Source organism: Erythrolamprus reginae, chromosome 2 (genome assembly GCF_031021105.1).
Source record: "Erythrolamprus reginae isolate rEryReg1 chromosome 2, rEryReg1.hap1, whole genome shotgun sequence".
Taxonomy (NCBI): Eukaryota; Metazoa; Chordata; class Lepidosauria; order Squamata; family Dipsadidae; genus Erythrolamprus; species Erythrolamprus reginae.
The window spans coordinates 333,410,390-333,429,437 of NC_091951.1; the positions used below are offsets into that span (position 1 = coordinate 333,410,390).

Consider the following 19,048-nt stretch of genomic DNA (forward strand, 5'->3'; position numbering starts at 1 on the left):
TAATCCTCCCAAAACCAGGGCCGAAGCAGATGACTCAGCCATATGGCACAGATCCATTTAAAAGCTCCAGTCTAATCATAAAATATGCAACGTAGTGTGGCCTCAAGAGACAAGAAAGGCGTCAGATATATGTGACATGGACAAGTATTCCTGGAAGCCAGCTGCTTAGCTATTTTTATAAAAAAAAAATTTGCAAAAAGACACATACTACACACTAAACCCAAAACAAACATTTTCAAGACTGTTCTTGGAATATATATATAAATGGCTTTTCTTTAAAGCAAAATTAAAAGCAATCCTGCCTCAAATGCAAATATTACAAATAAATTAGTTAGCATTTTATTCCACATCTGTTTTACTATTTTTTGGCAGCATTCTGCCCATATTAAGCATAGAAAAGAATAGAATAGCATTGAATTTTATTGGCCAAGTGTGATTATCTCAGGGACAGCCTTCTGCCGCACGAATCCCAGCGACCAGTTAGGTCCCACAGAGTGGGCCTTCTCCGGGTCCCATCAACTAAACAATGTCATTTGGCGGGACCCAGGGGAAGAGTCTGCGGAGAGGGGCGGCATACAAATTAAAATAAAAAATAAAATAAAAAAAATAAAGAGCCTTCTCTGTGGCGGCCCCGGCCCTTTGGAACCAACTCCCCCCAGAGATTAGAATTGCCCCCACCCTCCTCGCCTTTCGTAAGCTTCTTAAAACCCACCTCTACCGTCAGGCATGGGGGAACTGAGATATTCTTTCCCCCTAGGCCTTTACAATTTACGCATGGTATGTCTGTCTGTATGTTTGTTTTTATAATAAGGGTTTTTTTAGTTATTTTAGTATTGGATTGGATTGTTACATGTTGTTTTTATCATTGTTGTTAGCCGCCCCGAGTCTATGGAGAGGGGCGGCATACAAATCCAATAAATAATAATAATAATAATAATAATAATAATAATAATAACAACAACAACAACAACAACAACTATAACAACACACAAGAAATTTGTCTTGGTGCATATGCTCTCAATGTAGAATGTACATAAAAGAAAAGATAAATTAATCCAGAATCATAAGGTACAACTCTTAATGATAGTCCAGGTACAAATAAGCAATCCAATCATATTAGGAACCAGTCAATATAAATTGTAAGGATACAAGAAACCAAGTTACAGTCATACAGTCATTAATGGGAAGAGATGGGCGATGGGAACAATGAGAAGATTAATAGTAGTGCAATTAAGAAAAGGTACTTTCCCCAGACTACCTGACAACAGTCAAAACGTTATCTCAAAATACATTAGAATCTGCAGGAGGAAGCTTTTTTAAATTAGACATAAAAATCCTTCCTCACAGGCATATTCTGCCCTTATCAACAATTATACAAATGCCCAAAAGGACATTATGGGAAGACAGAGTACACCTTAGAAGAAAAATGCCAAGTTACTCTGAAAATGCTAAGGTTACACTTCAATTCTTGTTTTGCCCCACCAATGCACTGACTCTAACGTGAAAATGATTTCAAGACTGAAAGAATTGGCATCTGAAATGCTCCTTGGACTTTCCCAGTAAGGTGGGTGAAAAATTCTGAGCTGGTATTTGAGTTAGGCAAAAATATGCCAATTTTTATCGGGAAAAGCTGCAATAAAATGTTTTCTGATCAATGACATACATTTCCTTTACCTACTTGATACCAATGATCCTCCTAAAAACCACTAACAATTCAAGACAGAGCTAGAAACATAGAAACATAGAAGACTGACGGCAGAAAAAGACCTCATGGTCCATCTAGTCTGTCCTTATACTATTTCCTGTATTTTATCTTACAATGGATATATGTTTATCCCAGGCATGTTTAAATTCAGTTACTGTGGATTTACCAACCACGTCTGCTGGAAGTTTGTTCCAAGGATCTACTACTCTTTCAGTGAAATAACATTTCCTCACATTGCTTTTGATCTTTCCCCCAACTAACTTCAGATTGTGTCCCCTTGTTCTTGTGTTCACTTTCCTATTAAAAACACTTCCCTCCTGAACCTTATTTAACCCTTTAAGATATTTAAATGTTTCGATCATGTCCCCCCTTTTCCTTCTGTCCTCCAGACTATACAGATTGAGTTCATGAAGTCTTTCCTGATACGTTTTATGCTTAAGACCTTCCACCATTTTTGTAGCCCGTCTTTGGACCCGTTCAATTTTGTCAATACCTTTTTGTAGGTGAGGTCTCCAGAACTGAACACAGTATTCCAAATGTGGTCTCACCAGCGCTCTATATAAGGGGATCACAATCTCCCTCTTCCTGCTTGTTATACCTCTAGCTATGCAGCCAAGCATCCTACTTGCTTTTCCTACTGCCCGACCACACTGCTCACCCATTTTGAGACTGTCAGAAATCACTACCCCTAAATCCTTCTCTTCTGAAGTATTTGCTAACACAGAACTGCCAATGCAATACTCAGATTGAGGATTCCTTTTCCCCAAGTGCATTATTTTACATTTGGAAACATTAAACTGCAGTTTCCATTGCCTTGACCATTTATCTAGTAAAGCTAAATCATTTACCATATTACAGACCCCTCCAGGAATATCAACCCTATTGCACACTTTAGAGTCATCGGCAAATAGGCAAACCTTCCCTACCAAACCTTCCCCTATGTCACTCACAAACATATTAAAAAGAATAGGACCCAGAACAGACCCTTGTGGCACACCGCTTGTAACCTGTCTCTGCTCAGAATACTCGCCATTAACAATAACTCTCTAATGTCTACGCTTCAGCCAGCTTGAAATCCACTGAACTATCCAGGGATTAAGTCCAATCTTCACTATTTGTCTAATTTATTTACAACTCATTGATCCACTATTGCTAATGAATTTATGAAAGAGGAGACTTTCCACAGTGAAAAAGTTTCTCCCCTTTAAATTTTTGATGTGGGACAATTTTCTACCATACAGAGATCCTTTTTTGTGTACATATTCCATGTAGCTTACATTAATAATCTCAGTTTGTCTCCAAGATGAAAGTAAACAATATTCTCTATTTTTTCTTTGTTACATTATCTAAACCATTCTTTAGATTGTGCTTAAAATTAGGCATAAAGGCCCAATACTGATGTGAAATCACATTAGTTAAATTTTGGTAAGCAACATGGTGATCGTAATTAAATTCTGATAATTTAATACAGAGCACAAAGTACAAGACTAAGCAGCAGAGGGAATAACATGTTCCTCACACAATACTTTTTATCTAATTCTAGTCCCAATCAGATTGCAGAAAGTAATAACACATTTTGCTGGTTTCCTTGAAAAGTACAACAACTGCAGGTGCAAATGGACACTTTAGTTCAGTGTTGGTTGACCTTTGCATCTTTAAAATAGATGGACTTTGACAGCTGGGGAACTATGAGAGTTGAAGTTGAAAAATACTGCCTTCATTCAGTGTGACTACCACTTCTCATCGCCTCCACTCAATGCAGCCATTGTCTTGAAGGTATGATAGGAAGTCCAACCCATTCAAATTATGCCAGCTCAAGCTATTGGAAAATGAATGTTGACAGCTACACGTGCCCTGAGATTAACATAACTGGCATGGAAAACTATAGTAAGTGAGTGATGGTAAGGCTAACAGTAATCAGTTTTAACACATTTAACAAGAGGATGTACAGGATGGAGGCATTCTTGTCCGGGAAGACATAATTTTGAGTCAGGAATAAATGTCACATTCTCGATATTTCTTGCTTTAAGGTAAAACTACCAGGTGAATGTCACTGCAAAAAGAGGGGCGTGCGTCAAGACATGAAACATGACTACAATTTTGGGTTGAATCCAGATGTCATTATGCTTTAAAACTGATATACTGATGAGTGTCATGTTTAAGTACAATTTAAGTTTAAGTTTAATCTACTATTGACCTCTCCTGATTCCTAAGAGGTCAGTAAGGGGCGTGCATAAGTGCACCAGTGTGCCTTCGGTTCCCTGTTCTAATGTTTCTCTCTTACTAGTATCATGTATAAAAACGTTGTTATATCTTTGTATGCCATCAATATGTAAATAAACACATTCAAAGCAAAGGAGCAAGATACTACTGTCTAATGTAAATCACATTATTTTCACTGGTCTATTCTGCACATGAGCAAGCCAGAATTTAAATAGGAAAATGAAATACAATGCCATAAGGTCCAGTGCATAATTTCTTATTTAGCATGTGACACTGTGACTTTTAAAAAGAATATCAAGACTGTACTACAGCTGTAACCCACAACACAACCCCATCCTGTCTTATCTATCTTAATAGATATCCATCCCTCCTTAACCCCCTTCAGCTTGGTACACCATCCAAAAATAAAACTCAAGGAAGGGAGAAACCAAGTTCCAGGAAAGGAGAAAGAGGCAGAAGACTATACAAGAGCTACAGTTTAGAGGTAAAATTGGTTAATGAATTCCAGTTACGTGGTTTCCTGCCCTTACCGAAACTTGAATCCTTCCTTTTTAACAAATAATAACCACAAGGTTGAAGTTAGAACGTTCAAGAATATTGAAATATTTTGCATCTGATTCCTCCACGTTCTCATAATTGCGATTCCATTTGTACCAATCTCTTCTACAGGCAGAGGTTATTCCTCCTGGTTCAGGAGCACTGAAGGTAAACTACACTCATGTAGTGAGAGAACCAGTAACCCCAAAGTATATCCTGCAGCCAAGATTTTCCAGATACAGTGATACCTCATCTTACAAACGTCTCATTATACAAACTTTTCGAGATACAAACCCGGGATTTAAGATTTTTTTGCCTCTTCTTACAAACTATTTTCACCTTACAAACCCACCACCGCCGCTGGGATGTCCCGCCTCCGGACCTTCCGTTGCCAGCGAAACACCAGTTTTTGCGCTGCTGGGATTCCCCTGAGGCTCCCCTCCATGGGAAACCTAACCTCTGGACTTCTGTGTTTTTGTGATGCTGTAGGGGAATCCCAGCAGGGGAATCCCAGCAGCGCAAAAATGGGTGCTATGCTGGCAACTGAAGTCCGGAGGTGGGGTTTCCCAGCGAGGGGAGCCTCAGTGAAATCGCAGCATTGCAAAAAGACAGAGGTCCGGAGGTGGGGTTTCGAGGACTTCAGTGTTTTTGCGATGCTGCCTTTGCTGGGAAACCCCACCTCCGGACTTCCATTGCCAGCGAAATGCTCGTTTTTTGCGATGCTGGGATTCCCCTGCAACATCGCAAAAACACAGAAGTCTGGAGGTGGGGTTTCCTATGGAGGGGAACCCCAGGGGAAACCCAGCAGCACAAAAACGGGCGCTTCGGCTGGCAAAAGGGGGGAATTTGGGGCTTGCACGCATTCATCGCTTTGTCATTGATTCCTATGGGAAACATTGTTTCGTGTTACAAACTTTTCACCTTAAGAACCTCGTCCCGGAACCAATTAAGTTTGTAAGACAAGGTATCACTGTACAGTATATTGAATGAGAAGTCCCGTAATGCCAAGACACACCACCTTCTTTTGCTCAATGTTCAAGCAAATATTGCCTAGTTACATAAATCACACAAGCATAAACCTTGCTTTAGCTAACAAACCACAAGCAGCTGGGTTTGTTCTCTAGGTGGTTAACCGCAAACTGGTTTTTAGCCACAATGATTTAGTTCACACATCACACTAAGCGGAACCAAACAAACCACATAATGATTTAAATTGATGTGTGAAGTCAGCCACTGAATGAAAAGTTCCATTAATGTTTATTTACCCGAATAAATGTCGGTGACAACTGTACCACATCATTAATAACCACCTCTGCACATAGCCACTATTACCTGTAAGCAGAGCCAAGAAATTTTGTAAAAGGTTTACCTACGGAAAGGGATAAAGCATTTCAATAGCAGAACAGACCTGTTATCTTTTTATTTGATATCCTGAGGATATTCCAGAAGATATCAGTACTGTGGATATATTAACAACTGAAATACAGTGACATACATAAATATCACAGCATGCCTATGCATTTAATGAAATGAGCTGCACTTTATGGAAAATTCTGCATTTAAAGAAGTTTTTGAAATTGAAAAAAAGAGCTACTAGACTCTATAATAATAATAATAATAATAATAATAATAATAATAATAATAATAATTATTATTATTATTATTAATTGGATTTGTATGCCCGCCCCTCTCCGGAGACTCGGGGCGGCTAACAGCAACAATAAGACAGCATACAACAATAATCCAATATTAAAAACGATCAAAAACCCATTAATATAAAAACCAAACATACATACAGGCATACCATGCATAAAATTGTAAAGGCCTAGGGGGAAAGAGTATCTCAATACCCCCATGCCTGGCGGCAGAGGTGGGTTTTAAGTAGCTTACAAAAGGCAAGGAGGGTGGGGGCAATTCTAATTTCTGGGGGGAGTTGGTTCCAGAGGGCCGGAGCCGCCACAGAGAAGGCTCTTCCCCTGGGTCCCACCAAGCGGCATTGTTTAGTTGACGGGACCTGAAGAAGACCCACTCTGTGGGACCTGACTGGTCGCTGGGATTCGTGCAGCAGAAAGCGGTCCCTGAGATAATCTGGTCCGGTGCCATGAAGGGCTTTATAGGTCATAACCAACACTTTGAATTGTGACCGGAAACTGATCGGCAACCAATGCAGACTGTGGAGTGTTGGTGTTTTACCACCATACCCCAAATTTAGTTATTGTAGTGCACTCTGTGGTAGCCATTTTAGCCTGGTCTAGTGGTTAAGGCATCAGGCTAAAATATGGGAGATTGTGCGTTCTACTGCCATCATAGCATGAAAGCTGTCTAAGTGACTTTGGGTCAAACTCCCTCAGCCCAACTTACCTCACCTCACCACCAGGTTATTATTGTGGGCAAAACAAGAGGAGGAGGGATATGTTTGCCAGCTGGAGCTGAAGTTCAAGTTGAGCTTCAAGTACACTGGCCTAGGGGTTTGCATTTCCATGTTGAACTGGGAATTCATTAGCATAAAACTTTGAAGGGAAAGTGTTCACACATTCTCCAGTGATACCTGTGTTTCTCTGGCCAAATTGCTGCAAAATATAGCTTCCCACTTTTCTTGAAAGAAGGAATAGGATACAGATAGTCCTCAACTTACAGCCACAATTGAGCCCAAAATTTATGTTTCTAAGTGAGAAATTTTTAAAGTGAGTTTTGCTGCATTTGTTAAGCGAATCACTGCAATTGTTAAAAGAATGAAAGACTAGTTAAGTGAATCCCGATTTGATTTTGCTTGTCAAAAAGGATGCAAAATGGAATTATATGACCCTAGGGACACTGTAAGCATCATAAATATGAGTCAGTTTTCAAACATCCAAATTTTTTATTATTTTTATTATTATTATTATTATTATTATTATTATTTATTAGATTTGTATGCCGCCCCTCTCCGCAGACTTGGGGCGGCTCACAGCAGTGATAACACAGTATACAATGGCAAATCTAATATTAAGTCTAAAATAACAATTTTATATTAAAAACCTAAAAAAAAACCTTATATAAAAACATACACGCAAACATTCCATACATAAAACTACATAGGCAAGGGGAGATGTCTCAGTTCCCCCATGCCTGACGGCAGAGGTGGGTTTTAAGAAGTTTACAAAAGGCAAGGAGGGTGGGGGGCAGTCCTGATCTCTGGGGGGGGAGCTGGTTCCAGAGGGTCGGGGCCGCCACAGAGAAGGCTCTTCCCCAGGGTCCCGCCAGCCGACATTGTTTAGTCGATGGGACCCGGAGAAGGCCAACTCTGTGGGACCTAACCGGCCGCTGGGATTCGTGCGGCAGAAGGCGGTCTCCAGTGCCATGAAGGGCTTTATAGGTCATAACCAACACTTTGAATTGTGACCGGAAACCGATCGGCAACCAATGCAGACTGCGGAGTGTTGGTGTAACATGGGCATACCTATAAATCGCATAGCCATAGGGTTGTCGCAATCATTGTAAGTGTGAAAAATGGTCATAAGCAACTTTTTTTTCAGTGCTGCTGTAACTTCAAATGGTCACTAAATGAACTGTTGTAAGTTGAGGACTGCCTGTACATAATTATTTTTTAACATGGCTTTGCTTATTTTTTGACTCTCTTAAGTGTGCCATTCAGCGGAAAAATGCCACAATCTGTCAAATGTTTTTAAATAAAAAAATGGTGTGGGAGGGGGAAGTCCAAGCAAAGTTTTAAATACACTAAGAAACATTTTTTGGGAACCAGATAGCTCATTAACAACTTTTTAGTTTTCTTTTATATTCTGAACACACACAAGCATACTCCTTTGAAGAATATTTTTCCCCTAAATAGTTAATGTCAAAACAGGAAGATTCAACTGCGAGATGGATGCGAGCCAGTCTAAGAGAGCTTTATCAACACTCAGCATACATCCTGGAATTTTGCAAGATGATGTTCCAGAAAACACAACAAGCAAAGTCAATGGTAGCTAGATGTTTAAGTGAGCAGAATGTAAGGGGGAATGGTGGTCCAGACCAAATAAACCACAGTTTAAATAAACAACATCTGGGGTAAGAAGATGTTCAAGGAAAGCATCAAATAACCTTACCCCAGAAATTCAAACAGGCTTATAAGGCTGCTTTTCCTTCACCAGGAAGTAACAATTTTGTTTGTCTTTGCAAACGGACCACATGTAGTTCTTGACTTATGACTTTGAGCCCAAAATTTCTGTTTCTAAGCGAGACAGTTGCTAAATGGGTTTTTGCCCCATTTTACAACCGTTCTTGACATGATTTTTAAGTAAATCACTCCAGTTATTTATTATTTATTTATTTATTTAGTAAAATTTATATGCAGCCCAACTCCAGTGGAATCTGGGCAGCTCATAATAATAACAACAGAAATTAAAAAGCAGTATAAAAATGGTTACAATATCAACAGCAGTAAAAATGTAAAGTTATGTTAATAACATGGTTGTTAAGTGAATCTGGTTTCCCCATTGACTTTGGTTGTTAGCAAAAGGTGATCACATAGAAACATAGAAGACTGACCGCAGAAAAAGACCTCGTGGTCCATCTAGTCTGCCCTTACATGACCCTGGGACACTGCAACTGTGTTAAATATGAGCCAGTTACTAAGGTTTTGGTCATGTGACCATGGGGATGCTACAATGGTCCTGTGAAAAATGGTCAGAAGTCACTTGTTTCACTGCAGTTGTAACGTGAAACAGTTGTAAATCAATAACTACTACAATACTGTATTTTCCAAAGTGTAAGATGCACATTTTTCCTCCCTAAAAAAGGGCTAAAAATTTGGGTGCTTCTTTTACCCTGAATGTAGCTTTTTTGAAGCTTCCCACCACTCCAACCCTAACGAGGTGCTAACGAGCTTCCCAACTCTTACTGGCTTGCAGTCTTTTTCATTGGTTCATGTTTTTTTCCAGTGCTAAGTCTTTGCAGGTTTTTTTTTTCATTGCTACTCACTACAAATATGTTTCTTTCCAGCCTTAACCAGATGCTAAGGATGTTCCCAGCTCTTACCAATTTGAAAGCTCTTTCATTGTTACTCTCTCTGAAGAAGGTTTTTAAAAAATAATTAATAATAATAATTTATTAGATTTGTATGCCGCCCCTCTCCGCAGACTCAGGGCGGCTCACAAAGCCCTAACCAGGGGATAAAATAATGTGCTGAAGCTGACCAGATTAAGGATGGTAGCCAGACGAATATATGGTAGGCAGATTTTCCCCCTTATATTCCTCCCAAAAAACTAAGGCGCATCTTATATTCTGAAAAATATGGTATATATTTTCCCTATAAGCTAGCAGAAAAATGCCATACTGAATTTTTGTTGTTGTTGTTTTAAATAAACAAGTTAGACAGAAGACATTATTAGTTCATGGAGACCTGTTTACAAAGTAAAATTGTTAACACATCACTATGAAGCTATACAAGTTTAACAAGAGCAACTTATTCTCCTACCAGACAAAAAGAAATGAGATTTAAAATGTTATTTTATTGTAATGAACAAAGTCCATAATTCTTCTGGCTTGATTAACTGTTTACAATGAGCAGAATGAATAATCTTAAAGAGGAGCCAACAATCATGGCATCAATCAGAAAGCTTTGCAGATAAGATCCTAGTTCTCAGGAAGCGGGAGGGGGAAAGCACATTTAGATTTGCAACATTCTGTTACTATAACCTAATAAAGTAGTAATAGCTTGTGTGACTTTGATTTCCTAGTCTAGCCTACCTTGAAAGGTTGGCACTGTTTAATACTGTTTTTTCCTTGTTGGAATTTCCTTTGGATAGTTTTGGAACAGAAGTCAACACTTAAAGATTTCATGAATAAATTATTATTCAAAGAGAGCTGCAGGAACTTAAGTTGTTCTTAACAACTCCACTCGAAATAGAATACCCTACGAAAATAGACTAGCAATCCTGGGTCTAGAAAGCTTAGAACTACGGCGCCTAAAACACGATTTGAGTATTGCCCACAAGATCATATGCTGCAACGTCCTACCGGTCAATGACTACTTCAGCTTCAAACGCAACAACACAAGAGCACGCAACAGATTCAAACTTAATATTAACCGCTCCAAACTTGACTATAAAAAATATGACTTTAACAATCGGAACCTGGAGAGGTCAATCGTAGATAGTCTAAGGGAGAAATGTTGGGGGTTAGGGGTTGACACTATTGAGTCCGGTAATGAGTTCCACGCTTCGACGACTCGATTGTTAAAGTCATATAACAAGGGTGCGCTAGTGTGCCTTTCGTCCCCAGTCCAATTGTCTTTCCTTTATCTCATATATCGTATATATATTCTTCCTTTCATATATCTTCTCCTCTATTTTTACATATTATCTTTATATATATTACTTCATGTCTATTCTCTTCCATATGTATTGTGTATTGGACAAATGAATAAATAAATAAAATAAAATAAAATAACAGAAGTCAACACTTAAAGATTTCATGAATAAATTATTATTCAAAGAGAGCTGCAGGAACTTAAGAACAACTTGCTTCTCAGTAAGATCTTCTCACTCCCATTAGTGACATAATAGCTACAGGCCAAAACCAGTTATGGGTTTTTAAATAGCAGTAAATTGTTCCTACCTGCCAAAACTTTCCTCCGGCTTTCATTCATTCAAAGAACCTCAATTTAGAGAAAATTTAATAAAACACTCATTTATAGAACAGAACGGAATAGAACTTTTTATTGGCCAAGTGTGGTTGGATAGAATAGAATAGAATAGAATTTTTTATTGGCCAAGTGTGATTGGACACACAAGGAATTTGCCTTTGGTGCATATGCTCTCAGAGCTCATAAAAGAAAAGATACATTTGTCAAGAATCATTAGGTAATAACACTTAATGATTGTCATAGGATACAAATAAGCAATCAGGAAATAATCATTATTAATATGAATTGTAAGGATGCAAGCAACAAGTTATACAGTTGTAAGTGGGAGGAGATAGGAACGGTGGGAAAAACTAATACTAATAGTAATGCAGCCTTAGTGAATAGCTTGATAGTGGTGAGGGAAGTATTTGTTTAGCAGAGTGAGGGCGTTAGGGGAAAAACTGTTCTTGTGTCTAATTGTCTTGGTGTGCAGTGCTCTATAGTTTGTCTTTTTATATTGTTGTTAGCCGCCCCGAGTCTTCGGAGAGGGGCGGCATACAAATCTAATAAATAATAATAATAATAATAATAATAATAATAATAATAATAATAATAATGGTGACACTTTGAGGGTAGGAGTTGAAACTTTTTGTGTCCAGGATGCATGTGGATCTGGCGTCCCCATTGACTTTGCTGGTAAGAAAGTCACAAATGTTGATCAAATGAGCCCAGGACACTGCAACCAGTCAGAAATATGGCATAGCTGGACCACTACATGATTGGATAACAGTGTTCCTGTTAACAGACAGCAGTGGTCAAAATAGGAAGTGCCATATCTAATCCTGCTCCTGTCAACAGTGGTGTCCCTCAAGGCAGTGTTTTAGGACCAACACTCTTCATACTCTACATAAACGATCTTTGTGATCACATTATAAGCAACTGTGTTCTCTTTGCTGATGGTGTTAAACTATTTAATACCACCAACAATGATGCTACCCTTCAAAAGGACCTTGAATATGTAGCAGAATGGTCAAACAACTGGCAACTTCAAATCTCAACCAACAAATGCCCCGTCTTATACATTGGCCAAAAGAATCAGAATACAAAATACAAACTTGGAGGAAACGAACTTGTAGGTGACATTCACTCTGTCAAAGACCTTGGAGTACTCATATCCAATGACCTAAGTGCTAGAGCCCACTGTAACAACATTGCCAAAAAAGCACTAAGAGTTTTTAATCTAATCTTACATAGCTTCTTCTCTGGCAACATTGCACTGCTAGCCAGAGCGTACAAAACATTTGTTAGACCAATTCTAAAATACAGCTCATCAGTCTGGAACCCGCATTGCATATCAGACATCAATACAATCGAGAGTGTCCGGAAATATTTCACAAGAGGAGTCCTTCACTCCTCAGCTCACAACAGACTGCCTTATTCCACCAGACTTGAAATACTGCAATTAGACAATTTACAACCACGTCGCCTCCAATTTGATCTAACTGTAGTTCATAAAATCATATACCAAAATATCCTTCCTGTTAATGACTACTTCATCTTCAACTGCAGCAACACATGAGCACATAATAGATTCAAGCTAAATGTAAACCGCTCTAAACTCGACTGCAGAAAATATGACTTCAGCAACAGAGTGGTCAATGCCTGGAATGCACTACCTGACACTGTGGTTTCTTCCCCAAACCCCAAAATCTTCAACCTTAGATTGTCTACAGTTGACCTTTCCCCGTTTCTAAGAGGTCTGTAAGGGGCATGCATAAGTGCACCATTGTGCCTACCGTCCCTGTCCTACTGTTGTATTGTCCTTTTTTATCATTACTTTTTACTTATGTTATGTTTATACAAACTACTACCCTATACATGTTTGACAAACAAACAAATAAATAAATAAATAAATAAATGTCACCTCTAGTCTTTCTTTTCATTTTACTATACATCCCCAATCCTGCAACCATTCTTCACATGTTTGAATCTCTAGTCCCCTAAGCATCTTTATTGCTCTTCTATGCACACTTATTTATTTAATTATTTATTAATTATTTAGATTTGTATGCCGCCCTTCTCCGCAGACTCGGGGCGGCTCACAACAAAATACAACAATTCATGACAAATCTAAATTGTAATTTAAAATATTTAAAAAAAACCATTTACTAAGCAAACATACCATGCATAAATTGTATATGCCCAGGGGAGATGTCTCAGTTCCCCCATGCCTGACGACAAAGGTGGGTTTTAAGGAGCTTACGAAAGGCAAGGAGAGTAGGGGCAGTTCTAATCTCTGGGGGGAGTTGGTTCCAGAGAGTCGGGGCCGCCACAGAGAAGGCTCTTCCCCTGGGGCCTGCCAACCGACATTGTTTGGTTGACGGGACCCGGAGAAGGCCCACTCTGTGGGACCTAATCGGTCACTGGGATTCGTGCGGCAGAAGGCGGTCTCGGATATATTCTGGTCCAGTGCCATGAAGGGCTTTAAAGGTCATAACCAACACTTTGAATTGTGACCGGAAATTGATCGGCAACCAATGCAGACTGCGGAGTGTTGGTGAAACATCGGCATACCTTGTGAAGCCCATGACTGCTCTCGCAGCTGCATTCTGAATGATCTGAAGTTTCCGAACACTTTTCAGAGGTAGCCCCATGTAGAGAGCGTTACAGTAGTCGAATCTCGAGGTGATGAGGGCATGAGTGACTGTGAGCAGTGAGTCCCGGTCCAGGTAGGGCTGCAACTGGTGCACCAGGCGAACCTGGGCAAACGCCCCCCTCGCCGCAGCTGAAAGATGGTTCTCTAATATGAGCTGTGGATCGAGGAGGACGCCCAAGTTGCGGACCCTCTCCGAGGGGGTCAATAATTCCCCCCCCCAGGGTGATGGACGGACAGATGGAATTGTCCTTGGGAGGCAAAACCCACAGCCACTCCGTCTTATCCGGGTTGAGTTTGAGTCTGTTGACACCCATCCAGGCCCCAACAGCTTTCTAGACAATAGTATTTATTTTTATTTTTAAAATTAAGTTCATAGCATTTTTCAAGTTGGGAGTGTTCTTTGAATAGCTTGCATGACAATAACAGCAAACTTGTCAACAATTTTTTTTTTAATAAAAAAAGGCTATCATCAAGGACTGAAAAAGTACTATGAGAGAGCACTGCAAAAGCCAAATTTCTGGGTGGACATCATTAGTTTAATCTAACAGGTATAATAAGCCTTTCCCAAGAAAATTTCTATCTTATGTCAAGGAAGGAGGAAAGATTATGAGAATAAATTCCAAATGAATTCAGGATGGGAGAGAAAAAAATAAAACAGACATTCTTTTTGACACATAACTTATTTTATCTACAATATTATTATAAGAACAGAAGTGGTTATGACCGTCTTATAAAAAAAGGGTGATTTGCGATAAAAACTAAAAATGAAAACCCTGTTCTTCCATTCCTCACAAAAAATGAGGACTGGAACATTTAGATCCACCAGGGAGTATATAGGCAAACTCAGAAATATGTGCTATTGAAAATTCTCTTGGGGGCAGCTAACATAAATTTCGACCAGTGTTCATAAATCCTTCCGTTCCCCAGTTGAGGATCAATAAGCCAGAGGTCATGAGGTCATAAAGAGCTAAATGGTGCGCTACACAAAAGGTCACATATGCACTTCATTCCACATGCATAAACAACCAACAGTGTAAAGATAAGAGCCAGGGGCGCAGACAGTGTTGGCTGGTTTATAAAACAAGTATTAAATTCAGGATCCTTGCTTTCCACAGGCTACAATGGGGCCTTCCTAGACATGTCACTGGATTATGGCCAAAGTACTTAATGCTTTTCAATTAAAAAACATTGTTATTGGAAATTGCATAACGGTAATAGTAAAACAGGGATTTCTTGCCATTATATGGACAATTGCAGATCCTTATTAGAACCATACCAAATGCTTCTGAGATATTTGTAATGGAATCTATGCCATCAGTTCATACTTCCTGCCAGAAGCACATTCCTGCATAGAAGGAATTCAAGAACTGACCTGACCACAATATATACTCAGCAGTATTATGCATTACTTAGGGCCCTATTCTCCCCACCACAAATCCCCCAGGATTTCCTTTAGTGAAACAAAAGTCCATTCAAAGTGCTCCAGACAACTGGAAATATGATTCCCATTCAGACATTTGTGTTTGATCAAATCCTGGAAAGTGTGAACGGAAGCAATGAATGGGAACTAATCAAGGGGAGAAACAACCTAGAACTAAGGAGAAATTTCCCAGTACAGTGGTACCGCTACCTAAGAATGCTTCTATTTATCTAGATAAGAACCGGGTGTTCAAGATTTTATTACCTCTTCTTAAGAACCATTTTCTACTTAAGAACCCGAGCCCGGAAAATTTTCCCAGGAAATTTGAGAGTGGCATGAAGGCCCGGCCAGTTTCCTGCCATTCCCTCCTTTAATCCTGGCCATCTTGGGTTTTTCTGGGCTGCCAAAGGAGCCTTTCAGTGGTGCTTACGGAGGCTTTGGCAGTCCAGAGCGAACGGAGCATTTTCCTTTCTCTGGGCACTTGGAGAAAGAATAAGCCACTTCACTGTGGTGACTCCCTCACGCTGTCTCCCATACACCCGGCATGAGGTTGCCTCCCAGAGGGTCTGGGTGCAGAAAGGCAAAAGGGGGCACTTCACCCCGGCCAGATCAACTCGGCTGCAGCCAAACTGAGGAGTCACCACAGTAAAGGAAAGGCATCAGCTACAAAGCAAGCAAGTGAGCGACAGGAGAGGGGAGCCCTTCAGCATGGGAAGGAAGAGGAAGCAGGTAGCAGCAGCCTTTCGGTCAAAGGAGCAGGAGGTTCCCCCCTCTCGCCCACCTGGGTTTCTCTCTCTGCGCAGTGTATGGGAGGCAGCCTCGCGCTGGGTGTATGGGAGGCGCATGCTCCTCCTCACCGCCTCAGAGTCCCTCTTTTTTTTTAAGCCTTAAAGTTTTGGATTTATTTTGATTCCCCTCACCTCACCTTCTTCCTTCGGCAGCGACTGTCCTCCTCCTCTTCCTCCTCCTTCTCCTCCCCGCACCCAAATTCCGAGCTTTCTTAATGGGTTTGCATGCATTATTTGCTTTTACATTAATTCATATGCTTCTACTTAAGAACGTTTCCACTTAAGAACCTGGTCACGGAACGAATTAAGTTCTTAAGTAGAGATACCACTGTAGAAACATAGAAGACTGACGGCAGAAAAAGATCTCACGGTCCATCTAGTCTGCCCGTATAAGGGCAGACTAGATGGACCGTGAGGTCTTTTTCTGCCGTCAGTATAATATTTCCTGTATTTTATCTTACAATGGATATATGTTTATCCCAGGCATGTTTAAATTCAGTTACTGTGGATTTACCAACCAGGTCTGCTGGAAGTTTGTTCCAAGGATTTGGATAAAATGAATCAGTGGAATGGTTTGCCTTCAGAAGCTGTGGTTGTGCCATCACTGGAGGTTTTAAGAAGAGATTGGACAACCATTTGTCTGAAATGATACACGGTTTCCTACTGGAGCCAGGGGGTTGGACTAGAAAACCTCCAAGACCCTTTCTAACTCTGTTATTCTGTGGGGGAGGGGAAGGCGTCTTGCCTTGCCCAAGTTTTTTATCCATTTGCTGATGGTCTATGGGACTGTCTCCTGCCACATACCTCCCAGAGACTATTAGATCCCACAGAGCTGGTCTTCTCCGGGTCCTGTCGACTAAGCAGTGCAGGTTGGCGGGCCCACAGGGGAGGGCCTTCTCTGTCGTTGCCTTGGCTCTTTGGAACAAACTACTCCCCTATGTCCGTACCGCTCCCACCCTACTGGTCTTCCAAAAGGCCATAAAGACCTGGCTTTGCCAGCAGGCCGTGAAATTTAACACCTACTCACGCCTACATTTTGACCTGCTTGGTACGTATATGTGTATGATTGTAAAATTAGTTTAGGGTATTTATTGATTAGCTAATCAGGGTTTTACTGTTTTTTATTGTTTTATATTTGACTTCCATTGTATTATTGTATCATTTTATTGTTGTAAGCCGCTCTGAGTCCCATGGGATTGGGCAGCATATAAGTCAATTCAATTAAATTAGTTAAAGACTAGCTAAGGATGGTGGTGAGATCCCCCCAAAAATATCATCCCCAGTTGCAAGTTTGTTTAACAAACTCTTAAATTATAGAAAATGTACATTTTATAAAATCATGGAGTTGAAAGAGGGCTATTTAGACTGTCAAATCCAACTCCTTGCTCAGTTAAAGAATAAAAAAGAAAGCATTACATTTATGGTCCCGATTACCCAGTGGAGAACGAAACTTACAAAGTTTCTTCTAATATTCATTTGAAATCAGCTTCCTTGTATCTTAACTCCATTATTTTCTGGAACAAAAGAGAACAGGGCCTGAACCTCTGTATTATATCATTTAAAGAGTATGATATCACCTATCCAACACTCCGCAGTCTGCATTGGTTGCCGATCAGTTTCCGGTCACAATTCAAAGTGTTGGTTATGACCTATAAGGCCTTCATGGCATCGGGCCAGAATATCTCCTGGACCGCCTTCTGCCGCACGAATCCCAGCGACTGGTTAGGTTCCACAGAGTTCGCCTTCTCCGGGTCCTGTCGACTAAACAATGTCGTCTGGCAGGACCCAGGGGAAGAGCCTCCTCTGTGGTGGCTCCGACCCTCTGGAACCAGCTCCCCCCAGAGATTAGGATTGCCCCCACCCTCCTTGCCTTTCGGAAACTCCTTAAAACCCACCTCTGCGGTCAGGCATGGGGGAATTGAAACATCTCCCCCTTGCCCATGTAGTTTTTGTGTATGATTTGATTGTGTGCTTGTTTTTTATATATTGGGGCTCTTTTGGATTTTCTTTTTTACTTAAAACTGTAATTTAGATTGCAAAATATTAGATTTGTTACTATGTTTTGTTTACCATTGTTGTGAGCCGCCCAGAGTCTGCGGAGAGGGGCGGCATATAAATCCAATAAATCTAATCTAATCTATCCATCTTATCTTCTTAGTGTTAAATATTTAAACATCTTCAATCTGTCTCGCTTGGTCTTAGTTTCTAATCCCCTGCTCAACCTCAGTCCCTTTCCTGAACCTCTTTTAGTTTTTCTGAATCCTTCTTAAAATATAATGTTCCAGACTGACTCAATACTAACGGTTAAACTGACTACAGGTAGTACTCGATTTGGGACTACAATTAGCCCAAAATTTCTGTTGCTAAAGCAAGGCGGTTGGTAAGTAAATTTTGCCTCTTTTATGACCTTTCTGCCACAGTTGTTAAGTGAACCAGGGGAATTGTTAAGTGAATCATGTGGTCATTAAGCGAATTTGGATTCTCCCATTGGCTTTGCTTGTCAGAAGCCAGTTAGGAGGGTTATGAGTGGTGTAAAGGACAATGCAACCGTGATAAATACATACCAGTTGTTAAGTACTAGAATTTGGATCACATGACTATGAGGATGCTTCAAATCTTAAGAGTGAAAAATTACCCTAAGTCATTTTTTGCAACACTGCTGTAACTTCAAATGATTGTAACTTGTGTCACAGAATAAAACGGAAGCATGACATGGTATACAGCAAGGATCGACAAACCCAGGCGCCTGGTCGCCAGTGGCGCCTAGAAAATGTTGTCTGGCGCCTAGAAAATGTTGCCTGCTGTACTGTATGTATACAGCAGTGTTTTTCAACCGGTGTGCCGCGGCACACCAGTGTGCCGCGAGACATGGCCAGGTGTGCCGCGAGGTGGCTCCTGCAAGTGGGAGCTCCAGGGCTGAGGCTTCAGCCCTGGAGCTCCCACTTGCAGAAGCCGCCCCCCGGCTATTGCCCGCCGCCGCCGCTACCCGCGCACCCCAAAATACCCCCCCTGCGTGCCCTTTTCCATGGGCGCGCAGTCCCCATTCCCCTGCCTGCCTGGGGGGGGGGGGCGGGGGCGGGGAGGCGCCGGCAGTAGAAGGCGCAGCCCCCGCCCG

The 19,048-nt window shown here is 40.7% G+C and overlaps 1 protein-coding gene across 6 annotated transcripts in view; it reads right to left on the reverse strand.

The window, feature by feature from the left end:
* The window catches only part of RAI14 (retinoic acid induced 14), a 193,476-nt gene that overhangs the window by 105,301 nt on the left and 69,127 nt on the right, over positions 1–19,048 (reverse strand). The gene's annotated exons all lie outside the window — the stretch shown is intronic.